The 19,496-nt window shown below is 45.1% G+C and overlaps 1 protein-coding gene across 1 annotated transcript in view; it reads left to right on the forward strand.

Moving 5' to 3' along the window:
- The window catches only part of SNCA (synuclein alpha), a 616,256-nt gene that overhangs the window by 538,371 nt on the left and 58,389 nt on the right, over positions 1 to 19,496 (forward strand). The window lies entirely within an intron of this gene.

A 19,496-nucleotide genomic window follows, 5' to 3' on the forward strand; every position in this document is an offset into this window, starting at 1 on the left:
GATCAGATTACTCTACAAATAATAACTCTGAATAGATTGCAGCATGGCATGCCCACAGTCCGTAGCTGCTGGGTGTCACATGCTCCTCCCCCTGCCTTCAGGCTGCTCCTGCTTTTGCTGCCAGATGAACAGCAGGTGATGATGGCCTCGTGGGAAAGTTTCCAAAGGTTTGGCTAGTGTGCGGTAGACCACAAGACTCGCTTCTCTTTCCTTTTCGGCGTCCTGCCTTTGGAGGAAAATTAAAAGGAAATTAAACGGACGAAAACACTCAAGGTGGCAGATTAATTGCAGAGGTTTGACTGGGGGCTGATACTTGACGCTGACCGTAGGGACTGGGGATTTAGTTCCTGCTTGTGGCTCCCTCAGCTTGGAGGCATATCTGATGAAAAGACTGCTCCATGCTTGAGGCACAACACGAGGACAACGACTGAGGGCTTGGGTGGTAATTAGCAAGAAGGCTTAGAGAAACACCTTAGAGGAGGAAACAGTGGAGGAGGATAACAGAGGTGAGCTTTCCTGCAAAGTTGCTGCAGTCACACAGACTAAGACTGATTTTTTGTATACTGTCAGGGGAGAAAGACTGTGAAGGAGAGGGGAGTGTGGATCCGTGTATTTTTTTCTGTTTAGTACGGACAGTGGTTTTGGGCCTCTCCCCACACTTCATTAGATTTCTACCTGGGAACTGCATAAAAAAGTATGCCTCCTTTAAAAGGATGAGAAACAATTAAACCGGCAGGGAAGATATTCATAAAAGGAAGGTGATACTTTAGAGGTCTGACCACGTTTTTCTTGTTCTTCCTTTTCATCTCTTTTTTATGGCCACCTCAAGCGAGCTCTCTTTGCACTAGGACATCCAGGCTGGGGTACAAATGGGAAAGCATCTAAAAGGAAAAAATCTAGTGGCTAAGGTGGGTTCAATTTCAGCACTGAAAGCCAAAATGCGATCCGCTCAAGCAAAGGCAGCATCTGTGGCCGCAAGAGCAGGGTATAGTCGGAAAACATGAACCGGTTCTACCATAGACTCCAGCTTTGTGAGCTCAGTAGAGGAGCTGCCAGAAACTAGCCAGGACTATGGAGCAAGGGTGGCAGCGGCAGAGAGTAGGGCGCAAGGAGGGCCGGCAGACAGTACAAGCCTAGAGCAAGAGTTGGGCCCACATGGTGAAATATCGGAAGAACATGACTCTAGTGCAAGGTCTCTGTAGGTGGAAAATAGAAAAGCAAATTCTCCTTCCGTACAAGGAACAACTAGAGAAGAGAAAATGGTTAATTCCAACTTCCAAAACAAAGAGTATCCTCTATTTTCTAAAACTAAAGCATCCTAGACCATTAGGGCTCCTCTAGTACTCTTACAAGGGCTACCAGCTGAGACACAAGCCAGGTCCTACCAAATAGTACAATCCTCTGCAGGACAACCAGTCTTCCATAATGAAGAACCTGAACCTAGCTCCCTCCATCAGGGCAACAGCCTCTACAGGGGGCACAGCCGCAAGCATTGCTATTACAGTCATCGCTGCAGCCACGACTTCAGCAGCCTCTGCCGGGCTCGTCATCTCCGCAGCAACTGCATCAGCCCCAGATGCCAAGTAAAGTAGGTTCAGAACTCTCAGGATACCAAATACAGCGTCTGAAAGAAAATAAAGAATTTCAAAGCAGGCTGTTGACGCAATTTCAAGAACGTGGAACTCTCCTACAATATGAAATAAAAGATAAGCTGAATCTCATTTTAGATGAGATAAGAGAGCTCAAGACAACACAAGCCCGCGAGATAGCACCCCTTAATTTATGCCTCTCAAAAATAGAGGAGGGATTGTGTAGTCTACCGGCACTGCTACAAGAGGCGGAATCAAGGCTCGCACATCTTGAAGATCAAGTGACCATGGTCCAGCAGCAGGTGAACAGGGCAACTAATGAGAAAGCTTCATTGGAGAATGAGCTTCAGGAGTTCAAAAACCACTCACGGCGTGCAAATCTACGCATAGTGGGGGTCCCGAAAGGCAGTGAAGGGTCGCAACCCCTTCAATGTGTCGAATCGTTCATCAAAAAAGCGTGCTCCCAGAATTCATAGGCGACCTCACCATAACAAGGGCACATCGGGTGCCCTCACATGCTCTGCCGAATTTTAAATTGCCACGAACCATCCTGATTAACTTTGCAGATTATCGCATCAAGAAACAGATTTTATCTAAGGCAATTCAACAGCGACCCTTTTTAATCAATGATAATATTAGCTGTTAAATCTATTCTGATATGTCTGCAACAGCCTCACATCAGCGAAAAGAGTTTGTTAAATTGTTGTACCTCTTTAAAGCACAGGGTGCACAGGCATCAATAGCCCCAGTTATATATGTTAGCGAATATAGAGGAAGCACAAGATCTCTTGAAAGAAATTTCCTCTGTAAGAAGATAAGATCCCCTAAATGTAAATGGTAGGGGCAGTTTGAGGTAGGGGGGTTTGGGTCACCCAGGGTGCAGCACCAAGGCACTCCACAGGAGCGGCATTTTGGGAGGGTGGGGACGGGGAACTGGGCCATTTCCCATCTCCTGGAGAGGGCCAGCTACAGGGAGGGGTTGGGAGCAGGGTGGTGTTTGGGTGTGTAGCCGAAGAAAATGAGCAGAATCACAGGGGAAAGGTTGTGGGAAAACAGTTTATTGTATCGAATGGATTAATGCAGTATTCAAGTATGAATTTAAGGAGTGGATGCATAGCAGAGGGATGGCGGAAAAACAGTGCATTGTGCTGAATGGATTAATGCAATATTTAATGCAATGCTGAAGCATGAATTTTGGAAATAAAATTTAAATGTCAGATAATTTCGGTCAATGTAAACGGTGTTAAACAAACAGAGGTATGGAGAGATAATAAGGTGGCTAGCTTCATTTACACAACAAGTCCTTTTCCTTCAGGAAACTCATCTGAAAACAAACACTCCAAAGCTTTTTGTACCCAAAACTTTTCTAAGGCTTTTTTTTGCCTCAGCAGGGATGGCCCTAGGGGGAGTTGCCATATATTTTAGCCGGGGTTGAATTGGAAATTTTTCCAAGTACAGAGGGACCCACACGGTCAATGGGTCACAAGTCTAAATGGAATTATTTTAAATTGTATTAATTATTACGGTCCAATCGTTGATGACCCAGTAGCTATGGTGAAGAATAATTAGATACTCAGAGAGGCCACAGGGCAAATTATCTTTGGCGGGGATTCTAATTATATTCAGGACTTGACTAATAAAAATAAAAAACAGCTGAAGCCGAAGCCCAAAAAAGTAATCAATGTTAATGCACAAGATTATCAGCTAATAGATCCGTGGCATAGAGCCCATCCTGAGGTACGAGAATATACTTGTTATTCCCGACAATTCCAGTCAGCCTCAAGCATTGGTTTCTTTATGATATATCGATCCTTGAAATATTCCGGAGCAGAAATTGGGGCTAATTCTTTCTCAGACCACTCGCTGGTCAAAGTCGAAATAGAAATAGATGAGGTCAGAAGGACGAGGTCCAGGTTGCAGATGGATCGACTCCTTCTTTCAAATCTACAATGTTAGCTGATGCGAGAGCATGGATATTGGAATTTGTTAAGGTAATAAGGGCACAGCGAATCTTTTCTCAGTTTCGGGCGCTTTTAAGGTCACAGTTCATGGGGAGCTAGTTGCCCTTATGGCTACACAGTCCAAAACATGCAGGATTCATATAGATCAACTCCAATCAGCGGTTGATTCTGCCTTGCCCCAGAAAAATGCTTCTTAAGGTAGAAACGAGCCAGTGGGAGGGCAGCTTCAAAAAGCTAAACAGGAGCTAAAGGAGTTCTTTATTCTTGAAGAAATGAACAGCTCCCGCACATTTCCCCAGCAAGGTTACAAAGAGAGCAAAATGGTAAGCAAGCTGCTGGATTGGTCGACTAAGACTAAACAGGAGCGGCCCTAATTACTGATGTTTTAGAACCTAACACAAGAACCCCGGTGACTGATAAAGGAATTATTTCTTAAGTTTTTCTGCAGCACTACGAACAGCTGTATGCAACAAAATATATGGTGGGGCAAAAGGCTATCCAACAATATTTTGAGGACATCAATCTCCTGCAGCTATCATATAGCCAGGTAGAGGAGGTTCAAGCTGATATTTCTGCAGCTGAAGTTAATAGCACCCTTGCCTCTAAGTCAGGAGAAAAAGCGTGTGGTAACGATGGGCTACCAATATATTTTTATAGAGCTTTTGCAAAAGAATTAAAACGTTTCTTGGTAGAGCTCTTTAATTATGTAAAAATGGGGGGGCTGGTTCCGACAGTTTTTAAGGAATCCATTATCGTCAACTTCGTAAAGAAAGGGAAGAATCCCAGAGAAGTCAATTCATATGGACATATAAGCTTACTTAATTCTGACTATAAATATTTTATGAAAATCTGGGTGCAGCGCTTCTCTCCTCTTGCACAAAAAGTGATCCATAGAGACCAGAGAGGGTTAATTGCAGGAAGGTTGATGTCCACAAATACAGGGTTTTTTGTACAAGCACTTGACTTTTTTAACTGTAATCAAACTTCAGCGCTCATCATGATAGTTGACGCCGAAAAAGCGTTTGACCTAGTGGATTGGGATGCCCTGTTTTGTGGTCTGGGAACATATGGGATTCCCTTTCAGGTTATAAAAATGCTCTGTGATATTTATCAAGGGGCTCAGGCGATTATCAATTCAAATGTAGCTGGGATGGTTAATATCAATCAGGGGACCAGGGAAGGGTGCCCACTTTCCCCAGTACTTTTTACCTTTTTTTATTGAACCCTTATCCACTTAAATCTGTAATAACATGGAGATTAAAACTCTGATACCAGGTATGGCTAAATTGAAGCTGTTTGCTGATGATAGAATTCTTTATCTCAACCTGGGAAGACAGAATATTGATCTAATATTAGCCGAATTTACACAATTTGAATTAATTGGAGGCTACAAAATTAATCGCAACAAGACTGAGGTTTTAGCAATGAATACTTCAATACTTCGTATGATTTTCTTCCTGATAATCTTAAACAGAAAGCCCATAGTCCCAATCCAATCAGGTATTTTAGGATTTACATCACTAACCAATACACGGAGTCTACAAATTAAATTATGAAGCCACGAGGAAAACAATTATAAAGCTGCTAGAAGAGTGGTCACTACTACTGCTTACATTGATAGGTTGGGTGGCTCTTATTAAAATTTCAATCTTACCCTTACTGGTCTTGTTTATAACTCTTCCTATCAAAATTAATGCAATCTATTTTAAGGAGTTATTAATGTTGATTAGAAGAGTTAACTGGAATAAGAAGGCTCAGAGAATAAAACTTCCAGTTCTCCTACTTGACATGAGTCAAGTCGTGCTTGCACTTCCTCAAGTCTGCATATACTACAAAGCAGCCTTTTTAGATTTATCAGCCCATTTACTTCACTTCAAGGACTCTATTGACGATTTTTTTTTGGGCAAGATGGTGTAAGAGGTGGGCTCACAGGTCCCGGTATTTCTGAAAACAGATAAACTACCTAAAAAAATAAGACCTTGCAAGAGTATCTCTACAGACTCCAGATTTTTTATTCAAAACAGGCCTGCTCCACAGGATCTTATTTTTTAACAGAATGCAAGAGCTTGGGCCTTCAAATACAGGCTAACCATCTAAGGTACTGGACTAATTGGGGATTCAAAGAGCTAGGGCAGTTTTTAGTGGCTGGCAGATGCATTACCGGGCAAGAAGTCAAAGCGAGGTGTGGCACCTCGAGTAAGCCTCCCTTTTTTTAATATATTCAGATCTCAGAATAAAAAAAAAAAAGTACTGCCTTTTACCTGGCCCGGCCCAACTCCACTTGCGTCTGCTCTATTTAGAGCAAAACTGAGAGGGGTGGGCAATGGTATTGTTGTATACAGTCTCAAGGGGGACGTACTATGGTTGATAATCATTTAGAAAAGGTGACACTTGAGACCCAATGGAGTTTCTCAAATCTGTATTGGCAAGCCATCGCACAGCTAGGCACAAGGCCCTACGAGCAGCTAATTTTAAAAGAATGGTGTTTCTGTCACGCTGGATGGCGTACTATACTCCCAATGCTCTCCATAAGATTTATCCTGAATTAGAGAACAAATGCTTTCGTTGCCAGATTCCAGGCGAGGGAGGCTGGCTCCATACCTTTTTTTACCTGTCCAAAGTTAGGGCAATTCTGGGGAAAGCTCTTCCTGGCTATCAGCTGGGGAGTCCAGAAAAGTTTGGATCCTGATGCTGAGATTGCACCTTTTGGTTGGGCAAGCCAGAGATGAAACCTCGGAATGTCGAGAGGGGAGGAGACATTTGTAGCAATTGGTTCCCTCGTGGCACATTCACTGAGATTGCAGAATTGGAGGTCCAAAAAATACCCACTTATTCGGAATGGCTCAATAAACTAATTTGTACTAGGAAATTTGAAGAAGCCTAGGCTAAAAGATAGGTGCTAATAAAAGATTCAATACTGCATGTCGATTTATGGAGAGGTTGGATAGAGAGAGATGTATGGTCAGACCAAAAAAAAAGGGGGGAGAGAAAAGGGAGAAAAGCAGGAAAAAATGCTCTTATTTTTTTTGCCCTTTAGCACTTTATGCACTGCACTTTTTGTAAATTTTAGCTTGGAAAGTACTGTGGCAGATGGTACTTCGAGGATTGTTTTCTTTCTCTCTCCCTATTAGAGTTTGTTTAGATGGCAAATTATCATATTGCATTTTAGATGGAGCTATGCCCGGAAGAAGAATTTTTTAATATCACATTTTGATGGTAACCAAAAGCCGGAATTTTTTTTAACCGGAAATTTACCTATAAAGAACAAGTCCTAATTTGTACGAATAGTATATAGTTGTGAAATACCGCATCTTGCACTTTATATATGTGTGTTAGTATTGTATTGCACTTGCACTTTGTGCAGTTTTCCTGCAAGTATCAGTCGCGATTTTTATGTTTGGATGTTAATGGCATATTGTACTGTAATTGTACTGTAACTGCTAAGGAGCTGCTAAAGTTAACCCTATTAAGAACGACATATCCAGGATAAATATGACACATTGCACTTTATACTTTTTATACATGTTAGTGTCTGTAATTTATATGTATACTAATATGCTCATTGTCTAAATCGTTTTGCAGTTTCTTCCCTTTAGTGTATCTTCTGAGTTTCTGCTCAATAAAACAATAATAACTCCTTGAACCTGGATTTGGCATTTTGGACTGCAAAGTTAACTTTTTTGCTCATATTATTGATGTTAAATGTATTTGTGAATCTACTCTAAAAATCACAGAAGAATAGGACTGCTCTTGATCTATGTTAAGTTGTTCATGGTGAAGTTGTTAACAGATAATTGAGAATTAGATCCTTTACACTTCAATGAGCAGCCTGCAAATCTGCCAAGACAGTGGAAACCCAGGGCTCTTGAGGTCCTGCTCTCCTCTCCCCGGCTGGAGATCCACCCGTCATGTTATGAGATCCCTGTTGGCTTAGCTGGGATCTCACAGCCCTATGTGTATCCTCTTGAAAGCTAGTTGCACAGAAGGTAAAGAAGTATGATGAGTGGCCACTTGTCTTGTGTTTTTGTTTTTCGGAAATAATCCAGCAAATTAGGGGGTGGGTGTTTCTGATTAAACGAAAAAAAGTAGCCCTAGGTTCTGTTTGTTTCCTATGAGTGCAAATGAGTTCCTGTTCCTAGTGGTCCTGTTCAGAACCACTAGGTTTTTTCTGGTGGTCATAAAAAGGAAAAACATCTGTCAAAAGCAACGTTCGAAATAGGATGGTCCTTCTAAGACACTTTTATTCTTGGACCGATGAAAGACTGGGTGCTGGTCGAAGGTGTTTGCCAGTGTAGTCAGCTGAGACTCTGCCACTGAAGCCTGGCACTTCCTTCCGCCATTAAATAAGGTGGGGAAACTCTGTGTTTGACCCTTGGGGACCCCTGCTGATTTACAGCTACTTCTGGTTGTTTTATATTATGTTTTTAGCACTTATTAAACATATTTTTCTTTACAGTTTAAATTGGCTAAAGCATTTTACAAACAATGGGGGTCATTATGATGGCGGATTTTCCACATACTCCGGGCCGGCGGAAGCCACCGCCGGCCCGGAGTATGCGGGAAATCCGCCGAGGAGGCCTGAAAGACCCACCGCCAAAGTAGGATGGCTGGTGGGTCTCACAATCTGTCCGCCGCTTTTCCGCCGCGGTCGGAAGGCGACCACGGCGGAAAAGCACTAACATGGCTGGCGGTGTCTATCAGACACCGCCAGCCATATTAGGATGTAGGGAAAGTAATGCTTTTCCGCGGCGGCTTTGCCGCCGTGGAAAAGCATACGGACATTCACTTTGGGGGCCCGTTGCGGGCCCCCTGGGTGAAGGTTGCGTGGGGGGTGCACATGGGGGGTACCTATGGTACCCCCCTGCCTTTGCGTGCACGAAGCTGCAGGCACCGCGCGGTGCCTGCCGCTTTGTGCATGCAAATGCACTGCTTTCGTTTTTTACATTGCGGCGGGTGCTGCTTGAAGCAGCACCCGCCGCAATGTAAAACATACAGGATGTGACCGCCAGGGTGGCGGTCACATCCTAATTGCCATGGAGGGACCGCCGCTTCCCATGCGGACGGTCCCTCCTACTCAGGGGTGGCGGACGGACGCAAGTCCGTCCGCCATCCTAATCGGCCCCAATGTTTGTAACCTAAGCTCTGAAGATTGTTGTATTTCACTGGGACATTACATATGCACATGTCATTTCTTTTAATTCCATTGCACTTCATCAAAAAGATGGTGCATTCCTCTACAGATCTCAAATACTTTTGGAAAGGTTGGTAAATATATGAAAGGCCAGAACAAGATCAATATTATCCTTAGTGAGTTTGCTGCTTTTAAATGAACTTTGTTATTTATTATTACCATGATAGCCAGATGTGCTAAGAAAAGATTTGCAAAAAGTGGCTGCAATTTGCTCACCGACTTTTTTGCAAATCCTATAGTATTTTGTGAACCAACCTATGTACTAAAAGCCGGTTCACTAAGTACCAAATTTCAGTTGTCCCTACCCCATGAATCTCAATGAGGTGGGTCACAAATTGCGACAAACAACGATTCGCCAGCATCACAGGGACGGTGGACTGCTGTGGTCAGCATACCACCCTCTCTCTGATTGCTTTTGAAAAAGACAATATTTTGTATGTAAACGCAGCCCATTTTTTATGAAAGGAACACCCTAAACACGCCCATTCCAAAGAGCAATTCCAAATTGTTTACTAAACCCATTCAGCGATTTGGTAACATGTTACAGAATTGTTAAATGGATTAAGTACATTTGAAAGACACGGGAACATTCTCAAGAACGTGTGATAATTATCTCTAAATTAGCTTAACGCAACTCTTCACATCGCAGTCTATCACGGGAATATAACGCTGTGTTAACGTTGTATTCTCAACACAGCAGTACCATGTGATAGTCTCACGATAACGTATCAAATGACCGCATTAAAATTAACTCGACGCCGCAAAAATGCAAAACACGAACGCGAAAAAAGCGGCAATGTCCCAAACTGCGATACAAAAATCAGCAATAACCAGCGACAGGCCTCCAATTCCCACGTGTCATGAGGGAAAAGGCACTATAAAAGCAGAGAAAAAAAAATGTGAGATGACAATGTACGGGTACAACCTCACAGCTGTGATGCAGTACAAATGTCCACTGTCCCGCATAAAAAAGGCATCTCCTCATAGTCACAATGTACATTGTCATGCAGTCTGTATGTAAACTGCGCCAATGTGTAAACATACATGGAACACATTGTGAAACCGCATCTCCCCTTCACATTGCGGAGGGAAAATCAACACCTCCTGCAGAGCGGACGCTACATCATGTCAGTGATGATGGAGATGACCCCCAGGACAACGACTACGATGAACTCCAATGGTTGATGGACAACCTCCACACCCCAGCTCCAGTAGCAGGGCAGCCCAGCACCATCGAGGTGAGCCCACCCCCTGCACAGACCACACAGCAGGAGGAACCCACCACAACAACTGCCTCCCAGCACCTCACCTAAGAACACATGGCGTTCCAACGAGGTGTGTTAGACCGCCAGAAGGAGCTAGCTGAACAGGTGTGGTAGGGTTCGACCTCATGGCAGCAAAACTAGATGCCATACATGGGTGTCTAAGTCCCATCAGGGACCACTTACACTCTGGAGACAACAACAACTGTCTAGTCGGAGTGACCACAGCAATGTCATCCGTGATTTGGCAAACATAAGGAGGGTCATGGAGAACATGGAGCGGATGCAGGCGCAAAGAATCCCTATCACGGCTGCACACAAGAAAGCTGTAGATGGGATGTTTCATGCCCTGCAGATCCTCATCATGGGAGTGAGGCCACAAGACATTGCGCAGATGAATTCTGCTGCTACTGCTACATTCGCATCTCCGGCTCATGATGTGTCAGTGTCACACAGTGCTGCAGACCAAACACCACCACCAACATGTGAGGCACATGAAATGTCAGGGGACGAAGACGAGGATGAATCTGCCTTAGTGGTAAGAGGGAAGCAGTAGCACTCATCTCTGCCATATAGCTTTTTTCTGGTTGGTTCTGCTCTCTGCATCATGCCCTGGAATAAAACCTTCTACTGTCCCCCGATTCACTCTGCGACACTAACCTTGGACCTTGACATGGAGTGCCATATTTTGTTTGCTTAACAATGACACCGCAATCAACCTGCGGACTGGATTCTTCCCCTTCCAAGTAACTTGTCAATCCCTAAAGGACTCTGGCTAGCCCTCCACGGGCCAACATTGTAAAGTGTTGTCTGCATGGCCCAGTACTAAGACCGCTTCAACACTTCACTGAACGTGAATAATACATACTAACACACACAGACGTGTCATGTCTATGATCAATCAAGTATGAAAGCATGGACGAATGTAGGGGCAGTGATACTCCCTTACATACATGTTGCTCATGTTGTGGGAATTGAGTCACAGGATGCATCCCTGCATCATGATGGTACATATTTGACCCCAAAAGAAGCCCTGTTGTCACTTGTAGGTCACAAATGACAGCCTATATGTAATGCTTTGCGACATATGTGAAACGCTGAAGAGTAGGATTCCGTACTGTCCGTGACACACAGAAATGGCATTTTGAATACGTTACACCCTAAACAGCCTCTCTGTACAAAGGTGACACACCCACCATCTATTATCAAATGATGAGATTGTTAGCACTACATGTTGCACTTACACTTGTCAGAGTGATGTGCTTGTACAGAGGAGTGACATGCACTAAGGGAATGTGTGTTGGAATGCATTAATTTGCACATGCTGTGCCTGTGGTCAGAATTAGGGGCAGGCCCTGGGGGATGGGGTCCCCAGGGCCAATAAATTAGAAAAAGAAGGGGAGCCACACAGCCCCCCTTCTTAAAAAAAATAATTAAAAGACAGGCATCGCGCCGGAGGCCACACCCCCTCCTTTCAGCACTCCCTGGCGCGTTTGCAGATGGGGAACAAATTCCCCTTGCATACTGGGGGTCCCTGGGGGCCAACTAGCCCACCAGGAACCTCCAGTATGTGTCGGGGGGCTGCTTTGCAGAGAGGTGTTCTGAGGCCATGCCCCTTTTTACACCTCTCTGCAATGCAGCTCTGTGGCGCTTAATGAAGGTAGCTGGTGGTCTAGTTGCACCCCAGGTACCCTCAGGATTCAGGGGGAGTTAATCCCCCAACTTAAAAAGCGACACGGGGCGCTTTTGCACAGTGGTGAGGGGAGGGGGCGGGGCCTGAGGTGACATGTGTGCAAATACACCCTATGGCGCATTTTAAGTTGAGGAGTTAATACCTCTTCAATCCTGAGGGTCCCGAGGGGCCAACTAGCCCACCAGGAACCTCTAGTAAGCGCAATGGAGCTGCGTTGCTGAGTGTTGTTAAAAGGGGCGTGGCCTCTGAACACCTCTGCAACGCAGCTCTCTGGCGCATACTAGAGGTACCTGGTGGGCTAGTTGGCCCCCAGGGATCCTCAGGATTGAGGAGGATTTAAATCTCCAACTTAAAATGTGCCACAGGGCGTGTTTGCAGGCATGTCATCTCAGGCCATGCTCTCTTCCTTCACGATTGTGCAAACGGCCCGTGGCGAGTTGTAAGTTGGGGAATTAATTATCTTTCAATACTGAGGGTTCCTGAGGGCCAACTAGCCCAACAGGTATCTCCAGTATTTGCCAGGGAGCTGCATTGCAGACAGTTGTTCAGAGGTCACGCCCCTTTTTACACCTCTCTGCAACGCAGCTCTGTGGTGCGTACTGGAGGTGCCTAGTGGGCTAGTTTGAGCCTAGGGACCCTTAGGATTCAAGGGGACTTAATCTCTCAACTTAGAACGGCCTCAGGGTGCGTTTACACAGTGGTGAAGAGAGGGGACGGGCCTGAGGTGACGTGTGTAAACACGCCCTGTGGTGCGTTTTAAGTTGGGGAAATAATTCCCCTTCAATCCTGAGGGACCCTGGGGGCCAACTAGCCAACCAGGTGGTTCTTTCAGTAGGCGCCACTGCGCTGCGTTGCAGAGAGGTGGTGCAGGCCGTGCCCCTTTTTACACCTCTCTGCAGTGGCGCTTACTGGAGGTACCTAGTGGGCTAATTTGCCCCTAGGGACCCTCAGGATTCAAGGGGACTTAATCTCCCAACTTAAAAGGCTCACAGGGCGTGTTTACACAGTGGGGAAGGGAAGGGACGGGGCCTGGGGTGATGTGTGCAAACACGTCCTATGGCGCGTTTTACATTGGGGAAATATTTCCCCTTCAATCCCGACGTCCCCTGGGGGCTAACTAGACCGCCACGTGCTTCTAGTAAGCGCCACTGCACTGCGTTACAGAGAGGTGGTCCAGGCCGTGCCACTTTTTACACCTCTCTGCAGCGCAGCTCTGTGGTGCTTACTGGAGGTACCTAGTGAGCTAATTGGACCCTAGGGACCCTCAGGATTGAAATTAACTTAATCTCCCAACTTAAAACGGCCATATGACGTGTTTACACAGTGGTGAAGGGAGGGGATGGGTCCTGATGTAACGTGTGCATACACGCCCTGTGACGCATTTTAAGTTGGGGAAATAATTCCTCGGAAATCGCATTCCCATTATAGAACCAGTTGGTGTGCAAGTTGCAAATCGTTGGTTTGCGAATGAGAATAGCACATGAGGCCCCTTAGTGCCTGTTGGAACTGGCCCTTCATGCAGGGTCATCCTCAAACTTTTTGCTTCTTCCTCCCTTATTTTTCCTGATCCCTGGCTGTTGGCAATAGGACTCTGCCCACTTTACCACTGCTGATCAGTGCTAAAGTGCATATGCTCTCTGTGTAAATTGTTATTATGATTGGATATACATGATTGGCATATTTGTATAACCATGAAGTCCCTAGTAAAGTGCACTGGGTGTGCCTGGGCTGGTGATGACAAATGCTACTAGTGGGCCTGCAGCACTGATTGCGCCACCCACATGAGTAGCCCTAAAATGGTGTCTCAGGCCTGCCACCGCAGTGCCTGTGTGCAGTCTGTGAACTGCCATGTCCTCCTGGTCAGTGTCCCAATGACCAGGCCTAACCCTTCCCTTTTTGTGCACATTAGTCACCCCTATGGAAGGCCCAAGGTACCCCCCTGGGCAGGGTGCAGTGTATGTGAAAGGTAGAGCATGTACTGGTGCAGGTGACATGTTCTGGTTGTGAATTACAGCCATTTTCGTTTTTCACTATTGTAAGGCTATCTTGCTCCATAGGTTAACATGGGGATGCTGGCTACAGTGGCTATCAGCATTTCTTCCCATAGGAACAAGATAGGACATAAGAGTCTAGTATCCCTGAACTCAGAATTTAATAACACATCTTTTGGGAAAGGTTGTTTTTAAATCCTGTGTTTGAGAACAGCACTTTTAGAAAGTTGTTGCTCTCTTGTCTGCCCTTTCTGTGTGCCTGGGCCTGTTTGTGTATTGACTGTCTGGTTTGAGAGTGACAGGGGCTGGGGATGCCCCAGGAGACTGGCTGAGTCAGCCCTAGGCTGAATGACTGCATTTGCAACTGGAGTGGTGGGAGGAGTTAGCACCTGGGCCTGAATAGGGCTGTGCCTGCCTTCCACAATGCTGGCTCCACCTCCTGCTGGGCGGCTGACGACCCTGCCCCTCACTCTGAAAGGAAAGGAGAAGCCAGGAAAACAAAGTACTCAGGAGACACGCAGAACTGGTTCAGACCGGGCTCAGGGCCCACTTGCACAAAGAGAACAAAGACTTTTAGGGGTATAAGTACAGGACCCCTGACAACAGAAAATTAGATCATCCTGGAATCAAGAAGGAACCTCTGCCAAGGAGAAAGCTGAAACTGAAGAAGGAAGACTGTCCTGCTGTTGCTATGCTGGACTGACCTGTTGCTTTGCTGCCAAGGAGAGGGCAAGGACTTTGCTGTTGTGCTGTGTCCCCTGTCTTGAAGGAATCTCCAAGAGCCTGAGAAGAGCTGGTCCCCTGTTCTGAAGTCCCAGGAACAAAAGGACTTCACCCCCAACTTCCCTGAACTCTGCTGAGAGAGGTCTGCCCTTCCTAGAGTGCTTGATCCAGTAGTGGGGCCTCTGGAAGTTGTACCTGTGCTGGGAAGCTTGAAACTAAGCTTGAGAGACTTTTGCAATTGAAAAGTTATCACATCGCTCGCTGCGGAGCGCATCCCCGACAGTGCGAGGAAATTCCCGCCTCTACGAAGGCCGAGATCATCGCAGCGCCTGTTGCCGCTGCCAGAGCTGTCGCATCCTTCATTTGCGGGACGCACCAGACCGGTGCGGGAGAGTCCAACATCGCTGCGAGTGTCGTCGCAGAGCCTGTCGTCGCTGGGTGAGATCGCCGCACCGCTTCCTTGCGGACCGCATCACGTCGCTGCGAGTGTCGTCGCAGAAACCATTGCATCGAGGAGCTGCAAGGGAGAAGATCACCGCTGGTCCGCGCATCATCGCCCCGGAGATCGTCGCAACTCAAGAGATCGTCGCATCGTGCCTTTGCGAGAACAAACTTCCTACGGAACCTCCGCACCGGAATCCATACGAGTGACCTTCCTCCCCATACAGACCGGATTCGTCGCAACACGCCCGCTGCTGCAGCGGGGTTGTCGCATCGCCTCCCCAGGGTCTCAGGAGCAACGCATCGCTTGTTTTCCACCGCACCAGCTTCTGCTTTTGGAACTTTGTCGCAACTAAAAGGTACTGTGAGTAAACGTGACGCAACTGTGAACTTTTCATGCATCTGTGGATTATTCTACCGCAACCTAAAGAACTTTATCGCAAACTTTAAGAACTCTTTTGAAACCATATTCTTGAACTGTGTATGTTGGATTTTTTTTTTGTTTTGGTCTTGCGTAGTTTAGATTAAATACCTTTATTTTTCGAAACTGTTGTGGAGTCAGTTTGTGGTGTTTTCACTGTGTTACTGTGAGTGGTGGTACAAATACTTTACACATTGCCTCTGGTTAGCCTAGACTGCTCGTGCCAAGCTACCTAGAGGGTGAGCAGGGGTTATCTCAGAGGGTTTCCTCCTTACCCTGACTAGAAGCAAGGGTCCCTATTTGGACAGTGGTACCTACCCCTGCCAACTAGAGACCCCCAGTTCTAACAGTGCCTAAGTGATATATACACAGAGTAGCTTGCTTATTTGAGCAGTAATTAATGGCAATTGAAAGTTCACTTTTTTAATGGTGAATTATGTGCATCAAGCGACTGTAATAGATGAACATGAATTTTCTACCAGAAAGGAATAGAAATGAAGCTTCCTATGCGGTTGTCATAGTGACACTCTCCGAAGCAACAGTATTTTCATTTACTTAAAAAAAAAAAGTGTGTTCTCTGTTTTATCTATTTTATGCCTTTATTGGGCAATTGTTTACAATGAAAAATATACTGAATTACTTCAAATGTGGTTTGCCATGTTATTTAAAATATATACGTATGTCACAGACAGGCTGCATTTTGGGTGTAAATTACCTGCTCTTTTCTTCTCAAAAAGAAAACTGTACCTTACAATAAACCTGCCTTGCAGGAACGAGATTCGCATCAGGGACTGCAAGTATGGAAATGCTGCCATTATTGTATAGTTCTGGACAGCTTGTCAGTATGGATCAAAGTGTTAACTTGGCTAGCACTCCGAAACGCCACAAACACACATTAGGGAAGTGTTTGAACCTTAATTACATAGAGTTCTTGTTGCAAGGAGTTAATACTAAATATTATGGACAGCCACTTGCGGGCACCTGGAGCTCCCTGCCACCTCCAACTTCCCCACCGCTCGCTTAATATTCCAACCAACTGTCAAGACTAATGACGGGGAGTGGGAGTGTCACGAGCTGGAAGTGTCACAAGCCAGCTCCCAACACACAAGCATAACAATATATGTGAATACCCTAACACATAAATAAACCCTTAGATATAAGACAACTCCCCCTTTTCCCATTGCAATAATAAATACAAGAGGAAAGAAAATAATAGAAAGACCATAGTATAAAAAACAAATTACAATTCTATATAGCAGCTGGAACAATATACAGCTAAAAAGTGAGACTTAAAGTCAATACAAAATCTTTGAATTATCCCAGGAACATAGGAACATGGGGGCATATTACCAAGGGCCTTATCGCCGCTTTAGCGGGAATTTTCCCCGCTAAAGCGGCGATAATTTTATCGCCCTATTACCTAGCTGTCGCTAACACCAGTTAGCGACAGCTAGTAGGAGATAGCGATCATCTTGGGGCCCACTTTGCATGTCAGCGATATTTATCGCTAATGACATGCAAAGTGGGCGTGCCAAGATGTTTGCGACTGTAAACAGTCGCTAACATCGCTATCTCCTATTACCTACTTTTGGAAATAATCGCACTAAGCGCGATTATCTCCAAAAGCTAACGCCTGCCCAGAGCAGTTCTTAGCCATGTTTCCAATGGTAGCTCGGTAATGCATGAATATCGCTGACTTTACAGCGATATTCATGCATTTCGGCCTATTTTTATCGCTTAGGAGATAAACCTTGATAATTGCAAGGTTTCTAAGCGATAAAAATAGGCGAAGCACGGCGATAAAATTATTGCCTCTAACCAAGCTTAGCGATAATTATCGCTTATTCTTGGTAATATGCCCCATGCTTCTCCATTGGAGTTGTTGCACTTTTCATCACTTTGTCCCAAACAGACTCACCATGAGTCTGGACACCGACCGGCACTTTAACTAATCTGCCACAATTCCACTACTGTCCATTTTGTATTCTAGCTGCACATCCATCTTTGCTCACTTCGCTCACTTCTTCCACATAACAGGCAGGACCAAACCTATATTTTCATTTGATACATTTTGACTCAGGTAATTTCAGATGCACATAACCACCCTTCTCAATCAATACAGTTTTAGTCCCTTGAATTACATCTTACTTTTTACTTTTTGCCTGACTTTCCCAGATTCTATTCCTGGTCACTTCAATGTCATGTGAGGATTTACTACCAGATTTGACTTTCAATGGATTGTTCAACCGTGTGGGCCTCAACAAATCCTGAGTGCCCCTGATCCTGAGAGCTGCGAATAGAGTAACATTGGTTACACTATGAGGGGTATTGCGATATGACCAGAGCATAGCATACACTACATCTACCATATCAACACCTTCAAATAAAGCTCCTCTAACACAGTCTGAAAGCCTTCTGGTTCGCCATCTCAATATGACCATTCCCCTGGGGGTAATAAAGATTGCTTCTTTTGTGTTTGATCCCTGTTCCCATCAAAAATTCCTCTTTTTCAAACTAAGTGAATTGCACACCATTGTCTGAAAGGAGATTGAAAGGGAAACCATCTCTGACAAAAATATCCACAAGAACAGTTATCACACTTCTGGTGTTAGGCTCTCAAATAAATGTAAATTCATTCTACTTTGACAAGTAGTGTCAATTAGAACAATGGCAAATTGCTGAGCCTGAGGTAAAACCTGGAAAGGCCCAAGAAAATCTCTGCCCACTCTCTCCTCTACCTTCTAAGGAGTCTCAGGGATAACCACCGGTGAGTCACACATTTCAGACCTTTATCAGTTGACGCGCCGATCATACACTTACCAATATAAATCCTCCACAACCCTATCCACCCTCAGTCACCAGAAATCTTCCATCAGTCTCTTAGTCATTTTCTTGCCAAGACGACCCTCATGATTTATGATAATTAGTCTCTCCGTGACATCTCTTGGAGGAATTAATTTGTCCATTCTTAATAGCAAACCAACCTCCAATGTGAGTTTTGACTGCACCTTGATATATGTCTGGAGTTTCACAGAAAGTTTACCTTCCTTTGGCCAACTCTTTCTTGTGTATTCCACCACTTTGTTCAACACAAGATCCTGGAAAAGCAGATCTCCACTCCTTTTTAGTGACACATTTATTATTTAACCAAATTACACTGACCACCAAACACTCCAAATCCTGCTGATCATCCACTTCCTCGCCTTCTTTTGGAATGGTTTACCTGGAAAGACTGTCAGCTTTCTTCTTTTTCCCCCCAGTATAAATTCAACAAAGAAATCATATTTAAACATCTCACTCTCAGACTCGCCAATCTTGCAGTGGTGACAGTGGTATGTACATTAGTCGCACTCAGAATAGATATTAGTGGCCTAATATCTGACCTTAGCCTAAACCTAGTACCCCATACACAAGCTCTAACCCCTTCGGTGCTCATGACGAGTTCAGCTCGTCATAGCATACACTTCTCAGGTGCTCATGACGAGCTTAGCTCGTCATGACCACACCCGTTTTCGTTGCTGTCCAGCACAGCAGAGGATTGACTCCAGCAGCCATGTGGCTAAAGTGCTCCAATGTCGAGACACATGAGAGCATCTCATGCTTAAGGACCGAGTACTGTCTTACAAGTGGTCTGAGCCTGCAAGATGCAGTCGCAACTGTGTGCTCATTATACCCTCTGCCCTGGGACAGCACCTCCCCATGTCCAACTCCACTCATATCCATCCACTATTACTGTTAGCATCTCAGAAGGAGTGAACAGCCTTAGTAAAGGTACATTGGCCAAACAATTCTTCAGTTCCTTGAAAGCTTGCATCTGTGACTCACTCTACTCAAACCTGATATTCTTTTTTAACAACACAAGTAGATGTTCAACTGTGGTGGAAAAGTTACGAACAAACTTAGCGTAATTTTCCTACATTCCCAGAAAAGCCTTTAGATGCTCCTTGTTAGAAATAATCAGTACTTCTTCAATGGCTTTCAATTGGCCTGGGCGCAGGGCAACCCCCTTACCGGAGACCAGAAGGCCCAAATATTCCACTTCGCACACCCAAAATCACATTTGTCTCTCCTCAGCCTCAACCCCTTTTCACCCAATGCCGTCAAAATAGCACCCAATTTAACGTGGTGTTCAGATTGAGCTTTTCCAAAAACAAGAACATTGTCTTGGAAAACAAGTACACCCTTTAACTCTTTCACAACATCACACGTGACTCTCTGAAAAAA

This window comes from Lissotriton helveticus, chromosome 2_1 (genome assembly GCF_964261635.1).
Source record: "Lissotriton helveticus chromosome 2_1, aLisHel1.1, whole genome shotgun sequence".
Taxonomy (NCBI): Eukaryota; Metazoa; Chordata; class Amphibia; order Caudata; family Salamandridae; genus Lissotriton; species Lissotriton helveticus.